The sequence below is a fragment of the Ammospiza caudacuta genome, chromosome 10, assembly GCF_027887145.1.
Source record: "Ammospiza caudacuta isolate bAmmCau1 chromosome 10, bAmmCau1.pri, whole genome shotgun sequence".
Taxonomy (NCBI): domain Eukaryota; kingdom Metazoa; phylum Chordata; class Aves; order Passeriformes; family Passerellidae; genus Ammospiza; species Ammospiza caudacuta.
This window is the reverse complement of record NC_080602.1, coordinates 13693715-13707989: the sequence shown is the minus strand read 5'-3', so window position 1 is coordinate 13707989 and position 14275 is coordinate 13693715. Positions and strand designations below refer to the sequence as shown.

The window sequence follows — 14275 nt, the reverse complement described above, 5'->3', positions numbered from 1 at the left end:
TTACATTCTTTTAAGAATGATTGGTAGTTGTCTGAGGCAATCTAGGTTACAGAAAAGAATGCAGATGCAGTGCACTACAGAATTTGAATTTTGACAGGATCCAGTTCCCCTGTTTGGTGGTGTTGTTAGAAGAATGTGTGATATAGAAGCCTGGATGTTAAATGATTGCTGCTTCTTGTAAGATACTGCACAGGCACATTTATTTTCAGGCATAGGAGTAAACTTCTTTGGAATCAGTGAGGAGTAACTAGCATGTCTGGAATTAAGCACTGAATGCTTTCTTGTCTCAGAGTCTTTGTATTTAAGCTTCTTGGCTGTAGAAGCCCAGGCTTATAATGAAGAATGTCTGTTTTATCATTAGGACCATCCCTAGGGAGAAAAGTGTCATTGTTTGTTTATGTTCCAAGTAGAATCATATTTAGTATAATTAAATAATCGAAAATGTCACCTTAATGTGGGAGAAAGAAAACATCGAAGATTGATCATCTTGATGTCTCTACAGAACTCTATGGAAAAGTACAGATCTTCAGAATGGATATTTCCCATTTTTGAGTACTAGTTCCAGTTAATATTGTTTGAAATGAGGATAAAAACTTTAGTTTAGCCCTTTGTAAATCTTTATTTATGTTGCAAGTTAATTAATACTTAATTTTTTTCTTGAGGGTTGTGTGGTTAAGGATACATCCTTAGAATCAACATACTTGCAGAGGTGCACAAAAATTCAACACTGCAGCTGAGTGTTCAGTGTCTCTAGCATTGTTTCAAACTTGCCTTTTCTCAAACAAATATTAATATTGAGTCACTATAATTGTTAGGATTTCCAGTCTGGTCAGTGGGTGTAAATGTCAGCTTTTCCAGCCTTGTGTGTGAGACAGAAGCCACTGCTCACACTGAGCTGAGCCCAGCCTGTGTCCTCACTTTTGGTGGTGCTGAGGAAGCTTGGCTCCTAATGGGAGGTATAATAATTATGGGAATTTTATACATCTCCCAGCTGAGATCTGTGTAGCTGCCAGAGGCAGAAGTTTTTGAGAAGCTTGCCTTGGATGTTGCTGCAAGAACTTAAATGCTTTCTTTATAGGATAGGCAGGCAACTTGCAGTATATGAAAAGTGCAATAATTATGTCCCCATTAGAAGTCTTGTTGAGGCTGCATGGTTGTCAAAACCTTGTCCACTCTGCATTGACTCCAGCACTAATACTGCACCTGGAAAACAAATATAGAAAATGTGTCATTTCAAGACCCGTTTTTTAAACATTCTGATGCTGACTTTTATAAAATTGCTCAGAATTCTAATCACTGAACAAGAAGAGAGTTTATGAAGTTCTTCAAAGATTTTCAATGTAACTGGTCTGTCTAGAAATTAAGATGACAGCAGTAGTTTCAGACACAATTTAACTACAAAAAAATCAGGTGATATTGAAATTTGTTATAAATAGTAATTATATGTGAGTAGTATATCACCTTTATTCATAGACTCATATTATACTCCGACCATCTGATTATTTTATAACATGTATTAAGTCATTAGCCCTTGATATGACACTTCACCTTGAAGTCACTGTTACACATTATTTTGTTCGGCTACTGTGCTTGTCAGTGGAATACAGATAGTGAAAGTTTAGGGGGTTTTTGCTTATTTTACAAACTAGAGAAATAATTTAGAGTCATGGTTATGTAATGTGATATATGATCAGGAAGAAGTCAAGGTCAATGAAACTGTTGTAAGAATTCTGGATAATAAATAAGGGCTTCAGACTCCAGGTGGGATATACAAAATGGTTCCATTTTACTTGACTAATATTTTCAAAAGTTAATGAATTGGGTGCCTGCGATAGTTCCTCTATACTCCTGATGGAGGTATTACAGTGACTTAGCAATTCACTTATTAATCTGCTATTAATATTGTATTTATTAATTCAGAGATTCAAATAAAAGTTGAAAGGAGACAATCAGATGCAGCAAATTTTATTAATAAGTGTTTTTTTAAACTTAAGGTTCAGATACCAGAACCATGGTACATGGCATTATAGTTTCAGTATTCACTTAAGAAGAATAAAGTTTGTTTCTCTGATTACAGTGAACACTTTGGGAACATAAAACATGATTCAAAAGAGAGAAGGATTTTAAAAAGATGTTTATCAGATTTTTAAATAATTTCATTTTGAGTCAATCTCAAGATGCTTTGGTCCTTTTCTCATGGCTTTGCACTCACATGGGTTTATTTTGGAACTTTATATTCTGAACTTTAGAGGTGTACTAACTGTGGAAATCACGAGTATTTGAAGGGATTCCTGTGCAATACTACATGAGTGCTACTAGAAATGGATTCTTGAGAGTCTCATTGCTGTATCCAGCACTGTGCAAAGCCTGGGTAAAACCGATCCAAGTCTGTCTCAGGTCTCTTAATGCTTCCCTTTGCTGAAACTCTGGGAGGAGTGGGGGCCCTGGAGAAGCTGGTAGTTAATTGGTTTGCACTTGTCCCAAAGTCTCCTCTTCACCCAGAGTCAAACCCCCTGTGATGCTGTCAGTATGGATATCTTGCCTCACCTCCTTCCTTTGGTGTACATACAGTGCAAAGCTTCCCAATTCCCAATATCAATGATATTGATTGGATTTTTCTTTGGTTGGTTAAATAATGCTTTATTTGCTTGTAAAGAGATCTAGAAACTAATGATTTTGTAAAGGATTGGAGGGAATAGATAAATTGTGATACTCCTTCTCTGTAATTATATTTTGTAACTTTAAAAATACTTTTATGTATCTTAGAAGCTAACAAGTAACAGCCATAATTTATTCTCCAGCAGAATGAAATGATAGCTGGATTCCAGTGGCAGCACGTTCATTTTTTCGAGTGGCTGTAAAGAGTGAAGCTCCTAAACAGAAGAGCCTTGAAAACATGTCATTAGTGTGGTTCTTTGTTAAAACTGTGTAACTTTGATTAGCTTGTGATTTGTATTTGTTTGGGTTTTTCCATGTAAGTAGTTTTCTTATTTTTTTTTAATGAAGTTTTTTTTGTATCAGAAAACGTTAAAAGACGTTATTTTAGGGTAAGGCCCTAAAATAAATGGCTTGAAATGTCATTCAAAATAAGGAAAAGCCCAGTGTAGCTTACAGCTGTTTAACTTTTCTATTAAGTATAAGGAGGAAGTCTAACGTGCCAAGCATTTAATTCATCAGAGGTGCATTTGAAGATTAATTAACCCAAATTATAAGTAATGGAGTAGGCAGCCCTCAAAGATTCCCTGTAGAGAGAATAAACAGGGACTCTGACAGCAGGGGAACAATTGATCTCTCAGAGGGCTCCAGCATCTGCATCTGCCATGGACACAGAGTGTGTTCAGTTAGGTACTCGAGCAGAGATGTTTGAGCCCTCTGTTACAGAGGAGACATTCACACAATAGCAATGTGCTGCCATTGTAAATGTCACTGTCTGTGCAACAAGATAGAGGCTGAGCAGTTGTCTTTCTTTGGAAATCTGTCCTGGTAATTCTGGAAGACAATTTAGCAGGGAATCCGTGGTGTTCTTGAAGTTTTTGCTGTGTGAACAAATATGTTACTGTAGTAGGCAGGCATGGGTCTCAGAGTTCAATCCATATATGATTAGACAAAAAATTCCAGTGCAGTCTCAGCAGGAGTTTCATATTGTAATTAAGATGTATGGATATTACAGTTATGTGTTCAGGTAGAAATTTGCAGTTTGAAGTTGGCAGTAAAATAACCCAAGGGGAAAAACCATGTAAACCAAATTACTGTTATCAAGAGAACTTGGGGCAAGCTGTTTGAATGTGGGTCTGTGTGCATGTGTAAAAAACCCCCAAAATCAGGCATCTGAAAACAAAATAGTTATTTGGTAGTTGCAGTGATTCAACAAAAAAATGAAGGGCTTTATCTTTATAAATTGAATAAGAGATAAGAGATTTGAAAGGATTTGCTTTAATTTTCAAGTTTGGATATGGTAATTTCTTCTCCCTAGCAGTCCCATGGCCATGTGATCCTGACCATGACGTTGTGTAGGCCTGGAAGTCTTGCTAATCAAACAAGAGTATTCAGAATGTGGTTATTGTATTTTGTATTTGGAATTTGGTATTTCAGGAATTAATATAGCCCACTATGCAATGTTCTGTTTAAGACATGTTTTATGTTTAAGACATCTCCACCTTTCTTTTTTGTACATTTATGTGCATACAAAAGCCATTAATTCTAAGTTAAAGAACACAAAAAACATCCTAAAGAGTTTTTTCTGTGAGAGGAATCTTAATGGTTTTTGGGAGAAGTACTGAACTGCTGTCCAAAGACTATGGAAATGCAAAAAAATACATATTATTTCTTTTTTAAGCTGTTTTTTGAAATCTTTTATGGCTGCAGTTGAGAAATAATATGAAATAAGTATAAATCTGGGCATGAAGACTTCAGGTTTTTAGGTAATTCTTGGTGAGTGTATTTGCTGGAATGGAGTTTTCCTTTTCCTTAGGGGCCAGTCTGACTAGGGACTATTTTGTATTTAAAATATTAACGTCACATATCCTAGTACACTTAGTTAATTGTTAACTTAGTTCTGCTTATTAGTGATTTCCAACAAGCTCATTGAAATATGAATTGCTTCCTCCAAATATTTTAGTTATGGACTCCCCCTAGGACTATGTGTAGATTCCAATATGATGAAAGGCCTTATCAAGTGTAGGTGCTTAATATATTACTCCTATAACTTTAACAGATGCTATTAATGTCATTATTGTTGGTTGTTACTCATTGCTAGAATAGCTGAAGCACCATCAGCACTCAAACTGGAGAAGGTCAAAAGCCAAATACTGCCAGGCTCCTGGTGATTTAACTGACAGCCATCAATGTGTGTCACAGGACTTGGGTTTCTACTGAAGAAACAAAGAAAAATAGTCTTTTAAAATCTTCAGAAGTAAAATATATTTTTCGACAATGTGTCTTTTTTCTGATTCTACACACTTTTGTAAAGAAAAGATCAGAATGTTTTTGACAAAATCTGCAAGCAGTGTGGTCCTGATGGGAGCTAGACTTCTACATACTTGTGGTCTTATTTTGGCACTTAGTGATTGAAAACTGTCACTTGAAATGACATTTCTTGTATGTATAGCATGGTGATGTGTTTTCCTTTGTAAATGTTTTATTTTAAGCAAATAAAAGAATGTATTTTTTGTCTGATATGTGGCTCTTTTTGTTTGGCAGGGTAACTCCATCTTCCGAAAATCCCAATGGTGCTACCTGTAGTGTAAGTCAGGGAAAGCCCTCTTTAAGAAGAATAAAAGGGAGAATACACAGAAGCAAAAGTCTTGATAGCATTGATTTCTGTGAATTCACTGTAAGTACTATATCTTTTACATTTATCTTATATGAAGTTAAGAGAGTCTTATTAATGAAGCAGTTTGCTTCTTGCATTGGGTTTACCTGTTTGTCAGATTAGCGGAGGTATTGTATTTAATGTTTTAATTGACTTACTACTGCTAGATATTATGAGCAGTGGTGTCACTTATATGATTGGTGATGTGCAACTACATTCTTGTTCTTCAGCAACCATGAGACAGAAATTCCTATCTCAAATTTTAATATTGTTGCCTCCATAAGATTAAGAAATTGACTTGCAAATGGAGTAAATATGAAAAAAAATATGATTTCAAGTCTTATTTTTATATTGAGCTTTTGGAAATTGTGTTTAAAGTCAAACATGACTTTTTACAAAGCCCAAATGACTATTTCAGTTGCCTATGGCTATAATTAAGTGCTAGAAAAGGAAATATATTTTTCTAAAAGATGTGTATGCTTATAGCACTTGAAAGCTGGTGTCACAGGTGATAGGTTACTTCAATTAGGCAGTACTGGTATTCCTTTTCTCTTCTCTTTGCTTAGGGGGTAGATGTGTTTGTGTTACAGTTTCAGAAACTTCAATGTGATCATGGTAAAGAACCATGACAGCCTCGCAACTAACTGGAGGGAATTTGGTCAAAACAAATTATTTTCTGATAAGCTAAAATAATTTACTCTTTAAGTATTTAAACAGTGTCAAAGAATATGTTGAATTATAAATTGGTTATGAAATAGGAGGATGAAAGAGCTAAAAAATATGTGCTGTCTTTAAAATGCAGAAATCAATAGTGATGTGAAGATATTGTGTGGCATTGCATGGTACTAGAAACAATATCACTAAGATATTCAGATGGGATTTGGAGAAACATCTTGAAGGCATAACAGTGGTTTGAGTGTGTTGCCTTTCAGTGGGATGTTTTTCACAGATGATGCCAATAGCATAATTGGTATTTTTTTCCCCAGGACAGCTTTGTTTCTAATTGCCAAGTCTCACAGCGCTATCTTTGGGACAAAGAGCTTGTTGTTTGCTGTTCAAGGAAGTGATGAAGTTCCTGGGAAGGATTTGGGCTGTGGTGTGTTGTATGGGCTCTGGCCAGTCCGGCAGGGCCGTGTGCCCTGGCTGGGAGAGTGAGGGAGCTGTGCTGGGGCTGTGCTGCCTCATCCCCGCTGCCCTTGGTGGGTCTGTGCTCACTGTTGTCACAGCACTGATCCCGCTGTGATCATTGCTCTGCTGAAGGTTACAAATTCCCCCAGGGAGCAAAATTTCCTTCTGCTATATGGGTCTTCATCTGTGTGGTCCTATTAAGGAGTTTTATCTAAATCTATCTCTACTCCTGGGGCCTTCAAAGAAAAAGAGATTATAGCCAACGGTAAAAAGAATTTCTTGCATGCCATAGAACCTTTGCAGAGAGATTTGAGACAGATAATAATGGGCAACGACTGTGTCTATAACATACAATGTGTAGAGTGTGTCATGGATAAATTCATACATTAATAGCTAAGTATTGAGAATTATGATCAGTAAAGGAAGTTCACTTTTTCTGAGGTCCCATGTTAAAGGATGACACAGATTTAAATAGCTAAGCACACAAATCAGAGTTAAAAATATGGATTTTCTTGCTGCTACATGATATAGAATTATACTGAAATATTTCTTGATATTGTATAATTGAGGTTTTATTGTTCTCAAATTGTGATTAAAAATAGATCTAAAGAAGTTATTGAATAAATTAGTATGCCTAAATCTTTCAAGAGTGCTCTCAGAATGTAACATTTTTCATGTTAAGAGTCTTCATCTAGTTAAAACACTGAGGCACTGGCAGACAGAAAACAATTAAAAATAAAAATTAAAACACAAAGGAGCTTTTAAAAATGTTCTCTTAACAACTATTTTATTATGTAGTATATTCATTTTGTGCACAGTGAAGTTGAAAAGTTTCATATTTAAATATGTGGATAACTTATATGCTGACAGCATCCAGTGAACTGTTGGTTTCATTCATCATCTAATGAGAATGAGATCCATTAATAATTCTGAATGTTGCTCGATTTCACTTTAAAATAAGTAATGTCAACGTAAATCCTAAACTAATCTTTTTTGGAAACCTTTTGTTTAAAGGTTTCACTCAGCAAATTCTTACTGATGACAAATCCTAACAACAGAAAGACGTAAAAAATAACTTATGCTTTCTTTTCTTGAAGTGAGTAAGTGTGTCCCCAGTGGGGAAGTTTTGGTTACACCTGTGGCTCTTTGTATGGGTGATGTACCCAAGAGTGCAGCAGAGCTCCTTGCCTGTGGAGCCTCAGTGGCTGATGCCCTGCTGCTGCAGTGACCCTTTTCAGGCCTCAGGGATGGATGTCCCTGCTCAAGGCCAGGCTGGATGGGATTCTGGGCAACCTGGTCTAGTGGATGGCATCCCTGACCATTGTGAGGGAGGGAACTAGGTGACTTTTAAGGTCCCTTCCAAACCAAGCCATTCTATGGTTTGGGTGAGATTGTCAAAGCCCACAGTTCCCAGCTGGTGCCCTGCATACCCATATTAACATCTCACAGCTGGCTCACCTGTATTAAGCTCACAACACCCTTCCAGAAGGCCTAAGTTCTTCCTGATTACAAGTGGTGAGAGTCTGCAGGATTGCTGACAAAATCTCAATTTTATTTCTTAGTGATACCTCTGCTGTCTTAAGTGGATGATACTGGGGTTTGTAAGTGCCTCCTTTTGCCGTTTTGCTAAGGCAGCAAGTGAGAAGATAAAGTGATGAAATTATGTTAAGCCACAGAGTGATAGCACAGCAACTCCCTTAAAAAGCGTATCCATTTTCAACTTCTTGCACCTTTTTTTCTTTTTTTTATCCTCTCCATGTATTAGCAGTACCACTTAGTCAGATTAGCACCTGTTTACCCAAACAAAGTAAAATCTGTTTTATTACCCTTCAGTTCTTCTTTAAAGGAGTATCATCATGTTGTTCTGTGCCAGATATTAGCCCTTGAAAAACTCGGTTTTAGTGGTATGTATAAAAAATATGCCTGTATTTTATGTTGAACATTGGCAAATGGTTGTTTTCAACCCCGAAATGTTGCAGAACTCCTAGTCTACATTGTGGAAAAAGGAAGAAAAGGTAAAGAAAAGCATTATCAGCTCTGCAGGGCACATGTGGAATACCTACTTCCTTGTAGATTGAGCCTGTTGTACTAATGTTTCATTACATTCATATTTTAGTCTTTGTTACTCTGAACCAAGCCCTGGCTCTGTACAAGCTACCCCAGATAGCAGTAGCACTTCTGAGCCCAATTCGTTGACAGGGTTTTTGTTGTATTAGGCATTGTGCAAACATGAAATGTTTACTCTCAAGGACCTTACAATCCATTTCTAATAATAGGTAAGATGTGACTAAACTTTGATTCTTTAGCTGCATATGGCTCTGAAGCTGCTCAAGTGCTGCACTGATGCTAGGGCTTCTGAAGGTCACGGTAGGATGCAGGTGCATTTTGGGACTGCCCTGCTTGATAGAGCCCTGGGAGTTGTTCTCCTCTCTGGTGTGGAGCTGCCTTGGGAGGCTGTGTGACAGCTCAGAGGTGTTTGAATGGATCTTGTGGTTTGGTTGCTGCCCTGTGTGACAGAATTTGTGCAGGTCTCATAACACTACAAACACTGACCACCCCTACAATGTGAGGATGCAGAGAAACTGTTCCCTTCTTTCCCTTTTGTCAGTGCTGATGTTTTCTGGGAAAGGGAGATTTGAAAGCTTTTATAAGGAGTTAATATAATGAATTTTATGTCTGAGATACTTTATAGTTTTGTAACTCTTTGATTGGACTTAAGAAATTATTGAAATCAGCATCTTGAAAAGTGTGTTTCTAAAGGAGCACAGATTTCAAGCCTTTCCTGCTAAAAGCAGCCCTTTGGACAAAGGAGCTCATCTTGGAAATCAGAGCACTGCAGTTATTTCCAATATGAGCAAGTCCAGTGCAGGAGGCAGCTGGTGCTAGCCTGCTGTCACTAAACAGGCACGCAGCTAGGGTCAGCTCACCTGCAGCTGGAGAAAGCAGAACATCTCCAGTGTACTTCCATTTGCATTGGAGTTAAAATCCAAGGAATAATTTTGCAAAATGTTATACCGATGCTGGTTTCTTTTTCTCACTTTTCCATTCCTTTCTAGCAATTCCTTTTTCAGGTGCCATATCCTGCCAATGAGGTGATGTTGGCTAGAATCGCTGTGCACCAGTGCTTTAGAGGTTCCTGATGTCAGCATGTTAAGCACAAAAGTAACACAGTAGGGTAGGAGATTACCGAAAAGAGGAGAAAAGAAAGACAGCTGAGTACAAAGAACAGTCTGAATAAAGCACTGTGGAATGCATGACAAAATGGAAGAGGCAACAAAGGAAAAGATAATCAGAAAGTGAGAATTAGCTCATGTGCTGTTGCCTTCCTTAGATGGGGAGCACGCATGTTCACCTAGAACAGTAATTTTTAGTGCACTGTAGTAAGTGTTATGCCTTTGAACGGGGGGTGATACCTTGTATAATTTCTTGCGGGGGAGCTGCGGAAACTCGGTGTTTCTGTGTGCTTGCCTGCTCTCATTAGCAGGATGGAGTGATTGACCTCGCATGCTCTGTGGGGGCGTGTGCCCGGCATGTTCTGTGTGCCGGGAGCTGCGTGAGCGCCCAGCCCCGGAGCAGCTCCCACAGCGGCCGTGGCGTTGTGCTGGTGCTGCCCTTTCACGTGCTTTATCATTTCTAATGAAGTTTCAAGGCTCTTTAGAGGCTTTAGTGATTAACTTTAATGGATGTTTGTGATGACATCCTTATTTCACTTCCCCAGTCTCCCTGGCAGATTTTTATAGCATACAGCAGGCTTAGAATCAGTTTGTTGTCAGAAATGTCCTTACCAGTGTGTTGGGTAACTGTTGCTGTGAGTAGCCCCATTCCCCCAGTGAAAAAATGTAATAATGATCAAAACACAATACTGCACTATATTGGTTAACTTGTCATGGAGCATATTGCTGAGCAAGGCAGCCTGGTCTGTACCAAAGCAGAGATTTATTGCAGTTTTTTATTTAATTTCATCTATTGCAAACTCATCTTCCCATTGAATCATCTTACAGATGATTTCTGAGATGCTAGATATTATTCAGTATTTGATTATTGTTTTCCTTTTTAAAAATAAAATTCTTCAGCTTTTATATTTCCATTTATCTTGATTTTCCTGCTGAGTATTTTAATTTGAATATATGTCTGTAAAACTTGTAAAATGAGAAATGAATAATAACACAAATGGTATGTATGAGACTCAGTTTCTTAGGATGGAGACATAAGAGTGCTCATGTTCTTTAAAAAGTCCTGCAGGTATTTTGGTCATCTCTGTAGATGTGGAAGGAAGAACTCATTAGCACAGCTGGAGTCTTGTGGATGCCCTTAATTTGTTACTGTTCAGAGAAGTGTGGTTGTTATGCAGCTGTTTCTGAGATTTAAATCCTCTCTGGTAGCTTAGCCTTGCTTCACAATATTGTTGTTGTACTGTAACCCATTTATTATAATAATTTAATCTATTGATGGTGTATGAACACAGTACAGACTTTATACAGTTTTGGCTGGTTTATTTTACCTAAGGTAGTCTAAATAATGAAAAAAATAAACATTTAAGCAGTTTACACATTTTACAGTTAATGAAATGAAAATGCTTTGTCTTACATGTGTATTTTTATTGGTCAAGTATATAGAAAAAACCCAAAAATATGCATGTTATTTGTTTTAATATATATAGTTAATAGTTTTAAATACAGAGGAAAAAGAGTTTAATTTGAACAAGTGTGGAAATATAGTACTGATGGAAGGAGGGAAAAAAACTGGAGGCTTTTGATCCAAGATTACAATTCTTCTGGGAAAGAGTATATTTTCAGCATTGTTTATTCTGTCATCTTGCTTTTTATTTAAAAACAAATCCAAAGTTTTATGTAAGAGCTATTCTAAATGTCAAGGCAAATTATTAAGTCTCAAGCATAATACTAGGTGAAGCTTATACAGCCTTAAGATTAACCTAAGGAAGTTAACCATAAATGAACAAGTAATTTAATTTGCTAAATTCTGAATTGTGATTGACCTTGATTTGTGTTTCTGAATTGATTCAGACTGATTGATTTACGTTTCTCAACAAATTCAGTGTTCCAGTTTAAGTCTACCAAGGATGTTAACTGATGACTGTGTTTACATTTAATTTAGATTAGAAATATATTTTTGAGTGCATGTTTTAGGTTATTTTTATTTCTTCTCAGAATGGCGCTGTGAATTTGGGCAGATGGAGCTGTACTGAAATACTCTTTGGCATTTGTTAGGGTAATACCTGCTTGATTACTCCACCACCATTATACTTGGCGGATGATTGTGACTTGTCAGGTCCATCATCTCTTAAAATGTCAAAAGATATGTAGGCCACGGTGTATTTTGTCTTTAGGTTACATAATATCAGCTCCTCTTTGTGTGGTGCTGTGGGATGCTATTGTCATTTAGTCTCAGTAGCAGTGCCCACCTGCCAGTGAGCTGCAGCCAGCCCCAAGCAGAATTAGGGTCCAGTTGTTTGTCCTTCAGCTAGCCCAGAGATGGAGGGTGATTTAGAATGTCCACTATCCCTGCTTTTCAGATACTTCTGAGCTCCTCTGAATGTCTCAATTTCTGAGCTGAACTCTGTATGGAGCCACATGATGATCAGTGTTGTATTAAAGCAAATTGATGGGATGACTCAGGGAAAAGAGTAACTCTCATATAAATGTGAGCTTCTCTAGGTCAATGCTAAAGTTTTTTTTTTTCTGAAAAATCATGGTTTCTTATTGTAGATTAGATACCTTAATGTTTTGTTAGGCATTAGATACTTGTATAATAAATAATTGTTTCTGTCCAAAAGAATTTCATGTGACTGACTCTAAACTGGCTTTGAGTCTAAGTGCGTTTATCTTTCATGCCAAAAATTCTTCCCAGATTTATTTCTGGAGGAGAAGTTAAGATTATATTGCTCAATCTATTTTCCTGTTATTGATAGATTTTATTTGTTTGACCTTTCTCTACTGTTGTGCTCAAAAAGAGGCAGACTTGTTATATATGAGAAAGCAAAGACTGCAACAATTTCTATTGCAGGCTCTCAGCCTTGTGCTTAAAAATAGCAAATAACAGAAGTGTCAGTATGAGTGGCTTTTCAAATATATCACTAGAATGTATATGCTAGTAGCATGTCTGTTTTAATATTTTTATTAGGTTGCTGGAGGTTTTTTTGGTTTAGGTTTGTTGGATGTTTGGGGTTTTTTGGGTTTTGCTAATTTTTTGCCTCACCAAAACTGCTTCCCCTTGGAAACTAGAATTTGGGTGATTAATTCTAATGGCTTTTAAAATTTGATTTTTATTATGAAACAAAATATGTTGTTTTTGTTTGCAAAAGCTGCTTGGAACCTTCTGTTGTTAAATACTTGTCTATGTGTGGGCACTACTGGCATGTCTGCAAAGATATAATAATTTCATGGAAATAATAATGATCCTATAATGCAGGTACAGTCAGTGTCAGCATGCAGTCTGTGGTGGGGACAGAAATGTTTCTTGCTGCTTTTTCTAGCAAAAGAAATTGAAATGTTTCCTTTGACCTTCAGACACCTACTTTCTCAGAAGTAACTGAGTAACTGTTACTGTCTCAGAAACAGCATTCCTTGATCCATGCCTGGCAATACCAAAGAAGGTTAAGGATGGGAATATTTAATATTCCACCTGCACTTAGAACTTGTTTGTGCACTGAAATGAATGGAAAAATGTTTTCTTCCTGAAATAGGAGAATTGATCTACATGAAATATCAGAGCATCTTCAAACTTATGCACAAAGACAATAGCCACAGTTATAATTAAGGCCTTCAGGTTTTTGAGAGATTTTAGGCCTCAAGCCTTTCACTCAGTGGGATTCTCTCCAAGTGCCCATCCGTTGGTATTCTCAGCAAGCAGGATTTTAGTCAGACAGGCCAGCTCGGTGTGGAGGTGCTTCTGGAGCATTCCAGAGGAGCAGGTACTGGTACATGTACTGGAAATGATGCAGACAGAATGTCTGCAAGGGTTGCAGTAATTCTCAGCTTTGTTTTGATAAGCCCAAAGATGCACTTGGCCAAATGCTGATGGTGCTGAGGGTGGGCTGGGCAAGATCTTGAAATACGTTTGGCCTCCTTAGAAGATCTTTGGCATTTTTTTTTTTTTTCTTTCAAGCTTTAAGCTTTTCAAGTTACAATTGAAGAAATAATAATAAAAGTATTCCATAGCTGTTACTCGGAGACTCCAGTATGGATAGCTACTGGAACATTTCAAAGTAGGATTTAACAGCACTGGGTTATATTTCTTTCCTTTGGAAGAAAGTCTTTTTTAGTTACACAAAGGGTTGAGAAGATAGTGTGAGTAGCAGCTGCAGAATTCCTCTTTTTAAAGTGACCCATGCTCAAGTTTATCTGTCACTATCCAGACACTGATGTGCATATCTGTCTATATAAATTATATAAACATAAGTATGCATGTGTAATATGTGCACACATGCATACACTTTGCATTTAATACAGAAAATACTACTGGTTTGGGTCACTCTTTGTCAGCATGATCTCTACATAAATTTTTAGAGTCTTGTTGACAAAACTCTGCCTGTCACATTGTACCATCTCTGCCAGTAGCAAACATCTCCAAGGGCAGGGCCTGACCCTACACAGGCAGTCCTTCAACAGCAGTTGTAAAATGTCACCGTCACCCTGTCAAGGTCTGCCTTTACCAACTTTGTTCCCTCTGCTCTCTGGAAGTCCCAGTGGGCGTTCAGGGACGTGTCATTTATCGCTCAAGTAAAATATGGCTTTTTTTGAATATTCTTCACCATCCCAAAGAATTCTCCATCTAACCCTTTTCCCGTCTTTGTTGTCCAAATGGCTGGGGAGTGTG

General features: G+C 37.3%; 1 protein-coding gene across 1 annotated transcript in view; it reads left to right on the top strand.

The window, feature by feature from the left end:
- Positions 1 to 5316: 5316 nt before the first annotated feature.
- The window catches only part of TJP1 (tight junction protein 1), a 147031-nt gene continuing 138072 nt past the window's right edge, over positions 5317 to 14275 (top strand). The window contains exon 1 of the mRNA XM_058811780.1: positions 5317 to 5332. The gene's annotated coding sequence lies outside the window, so the exon portion shown is untranslated. The remainder of the gene's footprint in view (positions 5333 to 14275) is intronic.